The sequence below is a fragment of the Phyllostomus hastatus genome, unplaced genomic scaffold (genome assembly GCF_019186645.2).
Source record: "Phyllostomus hastatus isolate PE091 unplaced genomic scaffold, TTU_PhHast_1.1 phas_contig_196, whole genome shotgun sequence".
NCBI lineage: Eukaryota > Metazoa > Chordata > Mammalia > Chiroptera > Phyllostomidae > Phyllostomus > Phyllostomus hastatus.
Genome location: NW_025333709.1, coordinates 36,448,324 through 36,463,948, shown reverse-complemented (window position 1 = coordinate 36,463,948; position 15,625 = coordinate 36,448,324).

The window sequence follows — 15,625 nt, the reverse complement described above, 5'->3', positions numbered from 1 at the left end:
GGAGGTGATTCGCAACAAGTGTAGGACAGTGTTGGTATATGGTAGAGTTAGCTGGAATACGGTTGAATTTTACTATGATTTACAGGGAGTTATGGATCTCAGTTTATTCATTTGAACTAACATAATTTAAAATGCTGAGGATTACAAAGATTAAAAAATTAACCAACATGAAACTGCTACTGGTTCTGTTAACACCCACCTGTCAAAGACCACCAGAAACTTTTGTTGCCAAGCAGAATTGATATTCATTTTATCCAAAGACACTGTGACCATAGAGAATAAGGGATGTCTAGGAAACTAGTACAAGGAGCTTGGTATAGGAATTGGGCTTAAGTTATTTTGGGGATGGCTTTTCATATTCCTCTTGCATTCTATGTTCATACAAAGTTTGCTTTGATATTATTTCATGACAAAAATATACATTGTATTTTCTTTTTCCTCATTAAAACCTACTTAGTGACATATTAAGCAGTCAACAAATATTTGCCTATTTCAATACTGATTTCTGATTTCAATATTTCAGTGCTCTATTTTGAAGGAAGACATGTTTCAGGTTATGCAAGTGAAACTTAAATTCAAATGCGAAAATCATAGTCATGCTGACAGAAAAAATAACATTTCCATTTGTAAATGTTTAAACAATGCAGCTACAATAATAAAATGCCTGCAACAGATATATTAAAAAAAATAAAAGTACTAATTTATTGTTACTGTTCTTTAAAATATATTTTCTATTTATAGGCTTTCAGAAAGTCATTCATGAAATGAAATGTTTTATTAAAATACAAGTAATTATGAAAATTTCCAAAGTTTATAAGCTAGTTATGTCATTTAGAATTGCTTTTTATTGGAAATAACAGAAAATTGTAACATGGTGGCTTAAACAATGTGGGTTTACTGATCTCAAAAATGAGAAGTTTTAGTGAGTCTGGCCAGGCAGGAAATGTCAGTATAGTGATGTCACAAATGACTCCCAGCTCCTTCTCTCATCCTGCCCTTCCATTCTTGGCCTATGATTTTTTTTTTTCAGCATGGCTGCTTTATCTCTAGGTTTCATGTTCGTGTTCCAGGAAAAATAAAAGTGAAAGGCTATGAATCATTCACTTCCTTAGGTTTTGTCTTTTTGTTAAGAGAAAACAAACAAACAAACAAACAAAAACTCAAATATCCACAAGTACTTCTGCTTATATCTAATTGGCCAGAACCATAATTTTTGACCACTCTTAACTGTCAAGCAATTTGCAAAGATGAAATTTTATCTTTGTTATCTCTATAGTAGAGGAAGTCAAGGGAATGAGTAGGTTGTGATTGGTTGTTAGGTGATGTTCCATGGTGTCCACAACACTTAAAATACAAATACATAAACAATTTAACTATACATATGCTAGCTTGAACTGCTGAAAATTTTCTTGATGATTTCTATTTTAATTAAAAAAACCTTATGAATGTCTTAATGATATCCTGTGAATATTGAATATACTTAGAGTTTTATATATATTTAAAGCTATATAGGTATATAAAATTGTGTATATGTATACAGACACATACATGCAAATAAAATCTAATATATATTTAAATACACTATTTAAAGTTACATGTATAATAAAATTAATGATAATATCACTTTTCATAAAAATGTAAAGAAAGATGCAACTGTCATATTCTTAAGCTATGTTTTGTTACTCAAAATTTAAAAATCTAGCACACCATTTTAAAATAATGTATACCCAAAAGTGAGTATGTGTTAAAGTTACATTGAAATTTAAAACCTGAGATAATAAATGCAAAATTGGTTTTCTAAAAGAAAATTAATGCAGTTCCATCTACCTTGTCCTTCATGTCTTTCCCGAGATTCCATTTTTGTTACACTTTGATAACTCATTCTAGAAACAGGAAGGATTAATCCAGACTCCTTATCGGTAAAAATAACAGAAGTGTGTGTTGATTATTTATTATCCACTTCACTGATAGTAAAATATTTTCCTTTCATTCCATCTCAGACTTTATGTCCACAGCCCTGTCTAATAATGCCCAAGATTTTACCTATATTGTACACAGATGGGTCTTCCTCACATATACTAACCCCTTCCCAGATGCTGCTTAGTTCTAATGTAGTTTATACCTCTGCAAGGATTTGAAAAGATTAATGTACTATGTGAAGGAAATGAAATTTTATTTACCATCCTTCCTAACCTGAAAAATTATTCATGCAGAAATAAATTTCTACTTATATACTAAACAGTACAAAGATTAGATTTTGTAAAGATTAGGGTTTTTTAAAATTTTTAATTTTATTTATTTTTTATGGTGTCTCAAACACCAAAGAAGTTTATATCTCAATAAACTCAATAGGTAGGTAGTGCTCATTAGGGAGTAACTCTCCTTCAGCAAGTAATTCAGGGACCTGGGCTCCCATACCTCAATATGGTTCCTCTCATTTTTTTAATTAAAACAATTATTAGATGTATTGGGGTGAGATTGATTAATTAAATTATGTAGGTTTCAGGTATACAATTATATATTACATTATCTGTATATTGCATTGTGTGTTCACCACCCCAAGTTACATCTCCAATCACTACCATGTATCTACCCTCTGTCTCCTTACCTTCCTTTCCTTCTGAAAAGTCCATACTATTGTCTGTGTCTGCAATTTCTTTTTATTTACTCCCTTCACCTTTTTCTTCCAGCCCTCCAACCTCCTCCCCTCTGTTTAAGATGTGTTAATTTAATCTAACAATATGCTTCATATTTATTGTGAATTCACCCCAATATTCTGTCCTTATATTGTGTGTGTCATGCAAATTTTATTGGGGTTATATATTTATTTTTTTCTCCATTGCCATATTGGTTTTTATTTTTTTTAAATTGGGAATTGTGTGACTGGTTTCAATATGAAAATTCTAACCAAAACTTTAAAAAACAAAGTAATGACAGCTAGCTTGCAGGAAAGTTAATTAAAGTTAATGTGAAAGAAAACAGGAAGATAAAAATAAATTAAATTTACTTACACAAAGAAAATTTTGAAATTGCTATTAGAGATAGTCAAATCTATTGATAATAAACATGGGAATAGAGCTAAATGCATTATAGAGTTTTGAATAAGATTATATAAAAACTCACTTTTTTCATACCTAATAATTAGATTTGCTGTAAGTATTTTCAAGTCATTCCCAGAAAATTGGTTTTGAAAATTATTGTTGATAAAGGCTGCTATCTTTGGACTTGGCAGATTTCCCTGACCTGGAAGAGACTGAACCTTGGGTGTTAAGGCACCATGAAAGATATAATAAGCCAGGATTTTCTTGATTCACTTGATTACTTCAACACTTTAAAACAACAAGACATAAAGAAAAAAAATGTAAGGGAGAGACAAACATCACCAAAAGGTCTTTTATTTCGTCTACTTTACAATATATAATATTGAAATATTAAATTCTTCGTGAATTCCTATATTTCTCTATGTCCAATTTAACCACCTACCTTTGAAATAAATTTAAGATCCAACTTATTTACAAGCACTATAAATATATTTAAACATTTTGTAAAATACCTCTTAAACTGGCACTAAGAAATGTCTAAAACACAAACAAATCTTAGGAAAAATGTGATAGAACACAAAAGCAAGCTACATCAATAATATAAGACTTTATTTAATGAATTAAGCAGCTTAGGAATGCTTTTGACTTGCAAGAAGTGGTAAATACAATATTCACACTAACATACACCTATGGATACTGATTGGGATGTAGAGTATGATGTGTTTTAACTTGGCAAATATCTAAACCAATGGCTCTGGATAAGACAAGATCAAATAAAAAATAATTTCACTCTGTAAAACTTCTAAAGAAAAGATGTTGAGTAAAATAAAATAAAAGTAACAGATGAGACTCCATTGCCATACTTGATTATGCACTTTGGGTACTCTTTCTATGTCATTTTTGGCAGTGATGAAGAATGCTAAAAAGGAAAAAAAATAAGACAACACCAATTATTCTGAGAGCATGCAGCTAGGTACATAGCAACTAACCTGAAGCTTTGTGGATTCCAGATGGGACAAGTAATCAGATTACTTGTGGCTGTTTTAATGGTACCCAGGGGGTATCATAAAATAAGTCACCATATGTTTAATATCCATATAACTCTCCTTCTTTGAACTGCTACTTTTATCTTCCCTTTTATTTACTTTTTTATTGCCATACACTTAAATTGGTGTCTTATCTACAGATGAACTTGCAGACAAAATGTGAACTCTCATGCATATCTCTTATCTCTCTTTTTACTGTATTTCCTACTTATTTCATTGATATTTTACTTGTCTGTCCTAATGTGGCCATCATTCAAACATAATATCTGAAAATTTCCATTCACATGTCTGTTTGCAGATTTACTCTGGGTTCTGTGCTTGGGAAGGTAAAGAACAGAAATCAAACATAGAAAGTATAGAAATATAGAAATAGTGTAGATTATATGTAAATATATCAGAAAATTTAAGTGATTCTAATTCATGTTTAATAGGTTTGGTGTATGCATGTGCGGTAGGTCGACTTACATTATAATGGTCTGAACTAATATGTTCCTATGAATTGCTTGATTGTTGGTAAGGCAGTTTTAATAGGGTTGCATTTTGGAGGAGCTATAAATGGGGAACTTGTTTTCTAATCAAACTACAGGAAAGAAAGTTCCTTCAGCCCTAAAAGGACTCTATTATATGCACAACATATAGCAATGTGATGATCATAGTGGAGAGATCATTGAACATTTAAGATGAAGACAATGGAAATTCAAACATTACACATCCACTTCTGCCAATACACGAGCAGACAGCTGCATCATTGCTAAGGATTTGAGTATTTAATAAGAAAAAAGAAAAATCCTTATTTCTATTTCATCATAAAATGTCCAAATTTTAGCTGAGTGTGGCTAACTAAATACTACATTCTCAGATTCCTTTGCACCTGTCTGTGGTCATGTGACCAAATTTGAAAGGAAGTATTGTGGAACATACAACAAATGTACAAATTGAGTCATTTTCTTAAAAAACTAAGATACTTGTCTTGAACTTATTCTTATCTTGTCACTGGCTAAGAAATGATGAATGGCAAAATAACTATGACTGACAACCACATATGGAAAGTGGTAGAGATGTCCCATTAGCTCTAGATAACTCATTTCTGGACTGTTATGAGTAAAAGAAAGATCCCTTTATTATACAAGCAAATTAATTTAAACTAATGTATTTTTAGAATTTTTGCTATAATAACTTAGTTTGTCTTATAATACATATGCCTTCAGTAAAGTCTATTGTTAATGATGTGCTGCTTAAATGACAAAGCAAGTCAGCACAGATTAAGACCTTGTCTGTAGGTATTAGGAAGGGACCTAAATGGTTAAACCAATAGAGGCTACACAACTTACAGAATTCTGCACAGTATAAACCATATTGTTTACACAAACTCTTTGGGCACAATGAGTCATTCTTACCGGTTACTATGATTTCAGGAAACTCCTGGAAGCCCAAGTTCTAGACACCAGTAAAGGATTAATCTTGTAAACATGCCTTGTAAAACATAGCAGTCAACCTTTGTGTGTTAATGCTTTTCTGCATAGTATGTTAGAAAATGATAAATGCAATAAATAATAAAAGCAGTGTACGGAGATTTCAGAGTGCTGGGAGAAAAGACAGTGTTAAATTTAAAATAAAATGGTCAAATATATCTTATTAAGAAGGTAGCTACTTCCTAAAACACCAATTCAAAAGAACTTGTGCACACCAATGTTCATAGCAGCACAATTCATAATAACCAAGTGCTGGAAGCAACCTAAGTGCCCATCAGTAAATGAGTGGGTCAAAAAACTGTGGTACACTTACATAATGGAATACTATGCAGCAGAAAGAAAGGAGGAGTTCCTATTCTTCGAGACAGCATGGGTGGAACTGGAAAGCATTATGCTAAGTGAAACAAGCCAGACGGTGAAATAGAAATACCACATGATCTCACTTATGAGTAGAACCTAATCAACAAAACAAACAACCAAGCAAAATACAGCTGGAGACATTGAAATAAAGAACAATCTGACAGTAACCAGAGAGGAGGGGGGAGAGGGATAATAGGGGATCATATGGGGATATCAAGGAACATGTATGAAGGGTACATGGACAAAACCAAATGGGGTGGGTTTGAGGGAGGGAGATAGGGATGGGTGGGGTGGGGGGGTGTGGGGGGTAAAGATGGAGACAATTGTACTTGAGGAACAGTTAAAAAAATAAAAATAATAATAAAGAAGGTAGCATTTGAGGATTTTCAATGGGGATGTGTTATCCTTGAAAATCTCTTAATATCTGCAGAAGAAATAGCCAGCACACAAACATCAAAAGGCCAGGTGCCAGTGCCTTGTGAGCTGTGGACAGTGTTGTAGTAGATAAAAGTGAAAAAGAGGAGGCAGAGAGGGTAGATTGTTTGGGATATTAAAGGCTATTTTTAAAAGTCTGGATTTTATTTGGAGAAAAATGAAGGTTTTTTAGCAAAGAAGTAATATGAAGGATTAATGCCTACAGTGTGGAGTATAGCTTTAAATGGGGCAAGGGTAAAGTGGAATAAACAGGTAGTTGTGATTATCAAAAGGGAAATTATAGTAGATTGATTCAAAGTAGATAGTGGTGGAAGTAGAATAATCTCATTTGAGATATATTTTGAAGTTAGAGCAACAGATTTCTTTAGAAAATTTTGAGTTATGACAGAAAGAATCAGGAATGACCCCAGGGTTCTTGGTCTGAGAAATGGAAAACTAGAGTTGCCACACATTGAGATGAACAAAGTGAAGATACAAAAGGCTTGGTGAGAAAGATCAGGAATTAAATTTGCATATGTTAAGTTTGATTTATTCATTATATGTGGATACACATAACACTATTAGAAGTGTATACCTCTATTACATTAGTAGTTGAATTATCTTTGGAGTCCACAGTAAAGGACAATGTTGAAGAACCAAACCTTTAAATCATTGGTTTATAGAATAAAATGACTGAGAGATTGAATTGCTACAGTGAAGAAAAAAAAATGAAGATCTAAGTCATGGGCCACTCCATAATTAAAAGAATGGAAGATGGACGTGATTCAGCAATGGATTCTGTGAAGGACCAACCAGTAAGAAAGGAAGGACTCCACGATCATGCAGTGGTTTAGAAAACAAGTAAAGAAGTGTATAAAGGAAAAGGCATTATCAACTGTCTCAAGTGCTATTGAATAGACCAAGTAAAATGAAAGTTAAAAAATGGGTATTGGATTAAGCAATTTGGAGGTCATTGATGAACCTGACAAGATCAATTTGGCTGAATGAGAAGCAGAAGAAATCTAATCAAAATAGGCTGAAGAGAAAAAGTAAAGATACAAATTGGTGTGTATTTTCTGCAAAAAGGAGTAGATACATTGGCACAGAAAGAAAAATTGTATGAGGAGAAGGTATTTTTGTGGTGGTTGTAGTTGCATTACTATTTTTTTAAGAATGTGGAAATAGCAGCATGCCTATGTTCTAATGATAATGATCTTGGGAATAGAAGGAGTGAAGAACTAGCTTGAGAAATGAACATTAATAGTTCTATGTTAACAGGTAGAAAGACACAATATATGGCTACAGATGCTGGCTGATAGGTTGTCTATATGTGGCAGTGGGAGATATTAAAATTTTTTGAATTACTTCTGTTTTTTCTGTTAAGAAAGGACATTAACTATGTATGAGCAATGGAAAGACATGGGATGCTTGAAAGGACTAGAGAAAACTTAACAACAATGGAGAAGTAGGTAGACTAGAGATAGGTAGTGGTTTCTAGTTAGCTTTAAGTCTCCTTGGGGTTTGTGGTCATGGACTTTAAAGGGAAATAAAATAGTGAGATTTCTGGTTTTCTTCTACCACATTTATTTTCATAGGTGCAGATAAAAGCACTCAGATCATTGCATTTAGACAGGGTTATGCATTTCCACACATATAAGCCAAAATGAGGGAGGGACTGATTTGAGTGTATCTAGGAGGAAATAATTATGAGAACTGACCATACAATTTAACCCGGATAATCAGGAAAAAGGAGCTATCAAGATGACCAAGAGTTGGTAGTAATTGGCAATGACAGGATCTGGGATGATCACCTATCACCATGGATATAAGTGGTTTAGGCAGAGTAGAGATAATTTTTTGAAGGTAGTGAATAGTATGAACAGCATGTGATTCAAGTATTGTTTTTCAGAAAAAAATGAGGAAAGAAAATAATTTTCCAGAGTCAATTAGGATAAAGAAGACATCACTCTTACTCATACATAACGATGTGAATAAAATGGGAGGAAAGACAGTCACTACTTTAAAAAGCTGCTTCAGAAGCAGTGTAGTCAGGATAGAGCAAGGAGGTAAGGAAGATTCTCATAGAGTGCTTGAGGATAAAGAGAAATTTGCTGACTATGAATTGGGGAATTAAGGGTGTTATGGTGGCTTTTCATGAGCTGGCGGGAATGAGACATGGATGGGGGAAAGAGGATATGCAAAGACTGACAGATATTACAGCGAGAGAAATGAGGGTGACCTGGAACTCTGGGCTTATGGTGTCGTGTCAGCACATATACACAGAAATAAAGGACCTTACCAGGTTAGTTCAGATGATCCAAAGGCACCAGTAATGGTGGTGATAGGAAGAGAAGATGACTACTACTCTTTTAATTGACATAGTTTAGATTATCTGTGAAATCTGGGTCTTACTCCAAGCTTTTCTATCCCCTCTGTATATCTGTCAATGGCTTGAGGGTTAAATAAAATCAAAATTTAAAAAGTGTGAATATTTGAAAAAGTCATAATGTGCTTTTTCAGCTCATAACAAATTGAAATTTCTGCACCCTATCTAGCAAAAAGAAAATATAGTTGAACTAAAAATAAGGCCAAGTGAAATTTGGAACCAATATGTGAAGAGTTAAGTGATTGCCCTGGGAACCAGAATCTTTTAATAGTGTAGCATCCATATAAATTTCTTCCAATACTGTGTAATACTTACCTTAATATTTTAATAAAGTTTGTTAGATTTTGCATAAATTATAGTAAATTAGTTAAACATGCTCTAATATATTGCATCCATAGCCTCATATGTCTTTAAATTTTAGCCAAAATTAACATATTATTTTAATTATTACCTTGGATAAGTTGCCTTATAAAGAGTATGTGTAGTTATACCAACATGTACAATCCATAATGTTACTTGGATTCTGTTAAGCACGTTGGTTACTTCTGATGTCATTTTTATGAGGTCCAGGTGCCTTGCCTGAAAGATCTGACTTGGTAAATAGAACTGCTTTGCAATGGTGATTCGTTTTTTTTCTCTCTGAGGCATGTTTAAGGTCATGATGTGCAAATGTTTATCCCCTGAAGATCTCAAAAGTAACTTACCCATGCAGACTCATTATTTCTCTCCCTGCTGAAATTCCTTTTTTCATCTTTAGACTTGCATGTGTAAAAAGCTGTCACAAAAGAGAAAAACTATCTAGTGGATAATATACTGTATAAAGAGATAGCAAAATGAGTTTTATTGTCATTCGGAACACTAACTTTTGAATTAAAGGCATTCAAGATAACATTCTTTCCGTAACCTAAAGCTACAATCACAAATATTTAATTTTTAAAAGGTATTATGTATTTACTTTGATTATAAAATATATTGATTATGTTCTAGTAACAAATAAACATAATTTCAATGGCTTAAATCCACAAAGGTTTATTTCTTGACAAGGATTGACTACGGGACTATATTCTTTATTTTTGTATTCATCTCACTGAAGAATCTGGGCAGGTAGAATGGACACTTCAGGACACTGCTAGTCATCAAAGCAATAGGAAATAAATTTTGGAAAGGTTAGCTCTGCAATGAAATGCTGTAGTTGAAGCCCTACAAGTTCTTTCTTCTGGCTAATCACATGTCCCTACCACTCCCAGGAAGTCAGGAGTTCAGGAGTTCAATCTTACTGTGTGTCAAGAAGGCGGAGAGCAATGTGTATTTGATGATCAGTGCTGCTAACCATTGTTGGTGCCACTATTCAGTGTTTTTTTTTTTTACTTCTTAAAATTTAAATATATTTTATTATTTATAGTATTGTCCTAAATTTTTCCCCTTTACCCCCATGGACCCAACCCCCAACTCACTCAGGCAATTACCACACAGTTGTCTATGTCCATGGGTCATGCATATATTCTTTGGCTACTATATTCCCTATGTTGTGACTTACTTTCCCATGACCATTATGTGACAACCAATTTGTATTTCCTTTTTTTTTAAGATTTTATTTATTTATTTTCAGAGAGAGGGAAAGGGAGAGAGAAAGAGAGAGAGAAACATCAATGTGCTTTGTCTCTCATGTGCCCCCTACTGGGAACCTGGACGGCAACCCAGGCATATGCCCTGACTGGGAATTAAACGTGACCACTTGCTTGGCTCATAGGCCCATGCTCAATCTACTGAACTACACCAGCCAGGGCCAATTTGTACTTCTTAATTCCATCACCTTTTTTACTCATCACTTCACCTCCTCCCATCTGGCAACTATTAAAACATTCTTTGTATCTGTGATTCTATTTCTGCCCCTCTTCTTTGTTTCTTTTGTTTTTAGATTCAATTATTGATAGATATGTACTAATTGCCATTATATTATTCATATTTTTTATCTTCTTTTTAAGGAAGACCCTTTCACATTTCACATAATACTGGTTTGATGATGAGCAACTCCTTTAACTTTTTCTTGTCTAGGAAGCTCTTTATCTAAATTCTAAAAGATAGCTTTGTTGGGTAATCTTGCTTGTAGGTTCTTGCTTTTTATCACTTTAAATATTTCTTGCCAATCCCTTCTAGTATACAAACTTTCTTTTGAGAAATCAGCTGACAGTCTTATTAAACTACTGTGTAGGTAACTGACTGCTTTTCTCTTGTTACTTTTGAGATTCTCTATCTTGTACATGGGCATTTTAATTACGATGTGTCTATGATGTGGGCCTCTTTGCGTTCATCTTGGTTGGGACTCTCTGTGCTTCTTGTACTTATATGTCTATTTCCTTCACCAAGTTAGAAAAGTTGTGTGTCATTATTTATTTTCAAATACATTTTCAATTGCTCCTTCCAGAACCCCCATGATGCCAATGTAGATATGCTTGAAGTTCACCAAGAGACTCCTTACACTATTCTCTTTCTTTTATTCTTTTTTTCTTCCTGTTCTAATTAGGTGTTTTTTGTTTCCTTATATTCTGACTCACTTATCTGATTATCAGCTTCTTCCATTCTATTGTTGATTCACTGTAGATTGTTCTTCATTTGTTAGTGTATCATTTGTTTTTATTTATGATTTCTATGTCATTTTTTATGTTGTTGAAGTTCTCTCTGAGCTTACCTGCTCTTCCCCTAAGTTCATTGGGTGTCTTTATAAACAGTGTTTTGAACTGTGCATCTAGTAGATTGCTCATTCCATTTTTATTTAGTTCTCTTTCTGCAGGTTTATTCTATTCTTTCATTTTGAACATGTTACTTTGTCTCCTCATTTTGGCAGCCACCCATGGTTGTTCCTATGTAATAGGTAGAGCTGCTACATCTCTCTGGCTTGGCAGAGTGGCCTAATGTAGTAGGTGTCCTATAGGGTCCAGTGACACAGCCTCCTCTATCACCTAAGCTGTATACTTGAAGTGCACCCATCACATGGGCTGTCTTTTAGTTGAGCCTTGATTGTTGTTGGCATGTCAATAAGATGAATTTACATAGGCTGATCAGCTGTAATGACGGCCTGTGACCACTGACCACCAACCTCTGACCACTATGGAAGATCATCTGTGAAGGGGCCCACTATACAAGGCATGGCTTACTTAATCAGGGCTCTGTTGCTTGCTGATCCCACCCCTTGAGTGTGTCACTTATACAGGTAGTTGCATAGTGGTGTTCCAACATGTTCTGTAGCTGTCCACTGGGTGTGAAGGCTCTGGATTCTCCCAGGAAGTGCCGACTGAGGTCAGCCATCACCTATGTTCTGTCTGCAACCACCTGACATAATCTATAAAGTGATCTGCAAATAGCTGTTACTTGGAGGTGCACAAGCAAGTGAACCAAACCTGTGAACCAAAGCTAGCTGCTGCTGGGGCTGGCTCTGGGCCACACAGTGAGAAGTACAGGGCATACTGAGGCCAGATGCTGCTTTTTTGAGAGAATTCAGGAAAATCTGAAACATGAACCAAGACAAACCATAAGTCACTGAAAACAACTTGGGTGCACCCAAAGTTCTGTGGAGCTGAGCCTCAGGGGATAACCAGTGTGGGAGAAACAGTGTGAGCCATGTTGATGGACTCTCAGATACGGTGCTCATCTTCTGGCTCTGTGGAGGGAGGGCTCAGAAAAGGAACAATGACTTCTGCCAGCACTTCAGTCTAGTAGAAGGCTTCCCCCCAGCTCTTACCCTAATGCCAGATACTTTAGTTCCTCCCCATATGCCTCTGGTGCCTTTCAAGCTACTGCCCTGACACTAGACCTCAGAGGCAGTGAGTCTGAGTAAGTTTGTGAGTGGCCCTTTAAAAAGAACTGCCTGGGACTCCAGACATTTTTGTATTTCATAGCCTCAATCCCCACTGGCTTTTATAGCTGGAAGTTATGAGAACTTATCTTCCTGGCACTGGAACCCTAAACTGGATGTCCTAGTATAGGGCTAGGACCCCTTGCTCCTGAGATATCCTCCCAATTTTTACCCACTACACATGGATGTGAGACCAGCATGTTCTGCATCTCTGTCTCTTCTTCCAGTCTTGATGTGGTTTCCTCTATAATTCTTCAGTCATAGGACTTCTATTCAGCTTGATTTTGGGTGGTTCTGAATAATGGATGTCCTGTAATTTTGTTGTGATTTTGATGTGGTTATGAGATGAGAAGGGCCATGTTTACCTATGCCACCATCTTGAAGAAAAATCTAAATGTATTTTCTTTTTAAGAAAATAGGTATATTAAAATTTCATATTTCTAAAGGAGCTGATAAAGTGTAAATACATCTATAGACTATACCTAGAAATAGAAATCAAATAAGACATACCATGAGAAGTGATAGAGAGAATACAGAAATTGAAGAATCTATCTTTTTTCTCCAGAAAAATCTTAAAATATTTTTTGTTAACAAGAAAAAGATGAACATGTACGTTTTCATTAGATCTATGTAAAACCAACATGTTATCATAGGTATGATAACATAAACATAAGTTACAGACAATAAACAATCTATTGTCATAGAATAATTTTCATAATAATTAGAAATGTTTTTTTGTGATTTAGGTTGTATTTCTGTTTTGATTTTCTTAAAACATCTAAACACACAGATGTCAGGCTTTCTCATTTTGAATTTTGTAGGACTCTAGGTGTAGACATTTGTTCTGAAAAAGCACATAGTAAAGTAAATTGTTAAAAGTAGAGAAAAGGGACTTCACTTTCCCTCAAAATACAAATAGTAGAAACAAGATGAATGCAAATTAATACCTATAAAATAGTTGACTTACTTGAAAAAATGATTCCTTATGTTAATGTAAAATTAAACACTGATTTTGACTAACTACTAAAGGAAAATATATTTCAAATGTGAGTTTTTTATCAATCTACAAGTTTATGAGTGTAGGCATCTGTATTACAGTGTCATAATATGTGCTGTTTTTAAAGTGTATAGATGTCACAAATTTTCCTTTTATTCTAAGATATTATAGAAGTGATAAAATTAAAATTTTTAAATTGTTCATTAGTTTACTAAATGTAAATTTCTTTTTTAAAATGTAAGTTTGTGAATATTTATTTTTTATTAATTTTTTTTGTGTAAGAAAGAAGAATTTGTGATTTCACTATTTAAAATTTTGTGGAAATTGTCAGTCATACTTTCTATTCTGCAACCTGTATTGCTTAGCAATTGCATTTGTGGGGAGATTGGTTGTGGGATGGAATCTTCCTTTTGAAACAAGTGAATGGTGCATCAATTGGAAATTATTTTGACCTCATGATATTGTGCTACCCCCACTTACATAACATAAAAATAAGAGGAACAGCTAGTCATATTCCTCTTCCCCACAATAGACTCATCTTTCTTTGAGTAATAGCATGAAACATAAGTGCTAGCTCCCTTAAGTGATTTCATAAATAATCAGAAAGAAACTTTTGGTAACTATCTGTTCTACATAGCTTAGCAAATCATGAAAATTAAGAGTCTAAAAGTTAAGTTTGTATGACAACATAAGAAGAAAGTCTAATTTTTCTATATTCTGTTTTTTAACATTTTTTTAGCTTCAATTACTTAAAATACATTATAACTTCTCATTGTTTTAAGAACAATTTGATATACTTAATATCAAATACCAAGTAGTAAGTTATCTGAACTCATGTCAAGATTTGAGTAAAGAGAATGTGGTACATATGCTCAGTGAAATAAATGAGACAGAAAAAGACAAGTATTCTATGTTCTCATTTAAAAGTAGAATTTTATACTCAGAAATAGTGAGCAGCACGGTGACTGCCAATGCTAGGGTTTGAGGAAAATGGGGAGATGTTAGTCAGAGGGTGCAAATGTCCTGCTGTAAGATGAAAAAGTTCTGGGAATCTAATGTGTAGGATGGCAACTATAATTGACAACACTGTATAATAGTGTTGAAATTTGTTAAGAGGGTAGACCTTTAATGCATCCCCACCTTCGCAGGCACACACACACAATAGTAATTATGTGAGGGTGTGGAGGCTCAAACTAACCCTATTGTAGTAATCATTTGGCAACATATTTGTGTACTGAACCCTTATGTTATATACTTTAAACTTACATGTGTTATACATCAATACTATTTGAATAAATCTGGGGAAAAAAGATTCCGTTTGTGCATCAGCACTTTTCTTCCCTTCCCTCCAACTCCAAACCCCTTATCTGTACTCCAAATACCCTTTCTGTGCCAAAAGCTTATTTATCCTATCAGTTACATTGTCAGCATTCTCAGGAAACATCATTGAACCCAAGGCCATGTTCTAATAGACCCCCTATAATATAGCAACACAACATTCATACCATAGATTATCCAATATTGTCAACAGTGAAACTCAAGCATTCTGAATCAAGCAGCAAAGGAGAAAATATAGAAGACAGTATGGACTATTGTGGCACTAATTAAGTTGTCAATTGATGCCCTTATATTCTGAAAATACACCCAATTACTATATTGTATAGGATTTCTTCTTGGCTCAAGGCTTTTTCTTTTCTTTTATTCTTTACTTCCAATTCAAGGAAACTACAAAATGTTTTCAGCCCAACAAAAGGAATAACCATTCTCCTCATTTAAAATCAAACCAAATAAAGCATCCTCTGGAGATACATAATCTACTTCTTTCTCCATGCCCAGTATTTTAAATTATTAAATGAAAGAATAAACATTTGAGTCTAGAGACTTTATAGGATTTAATGTCACCAAGGCTGGAGTTAAATCAAGAAAAATGAGTAAGTAAAAAGTTTAGGTCTGAATGATTAACAAAGCTCCCCAAAAGAATCCATCCTAAACAGGGAGTGTTTAGTTGAAGGAAGTATTTCTAGACTAAATTCTCTAGAGTCACAGAAAGCAAATT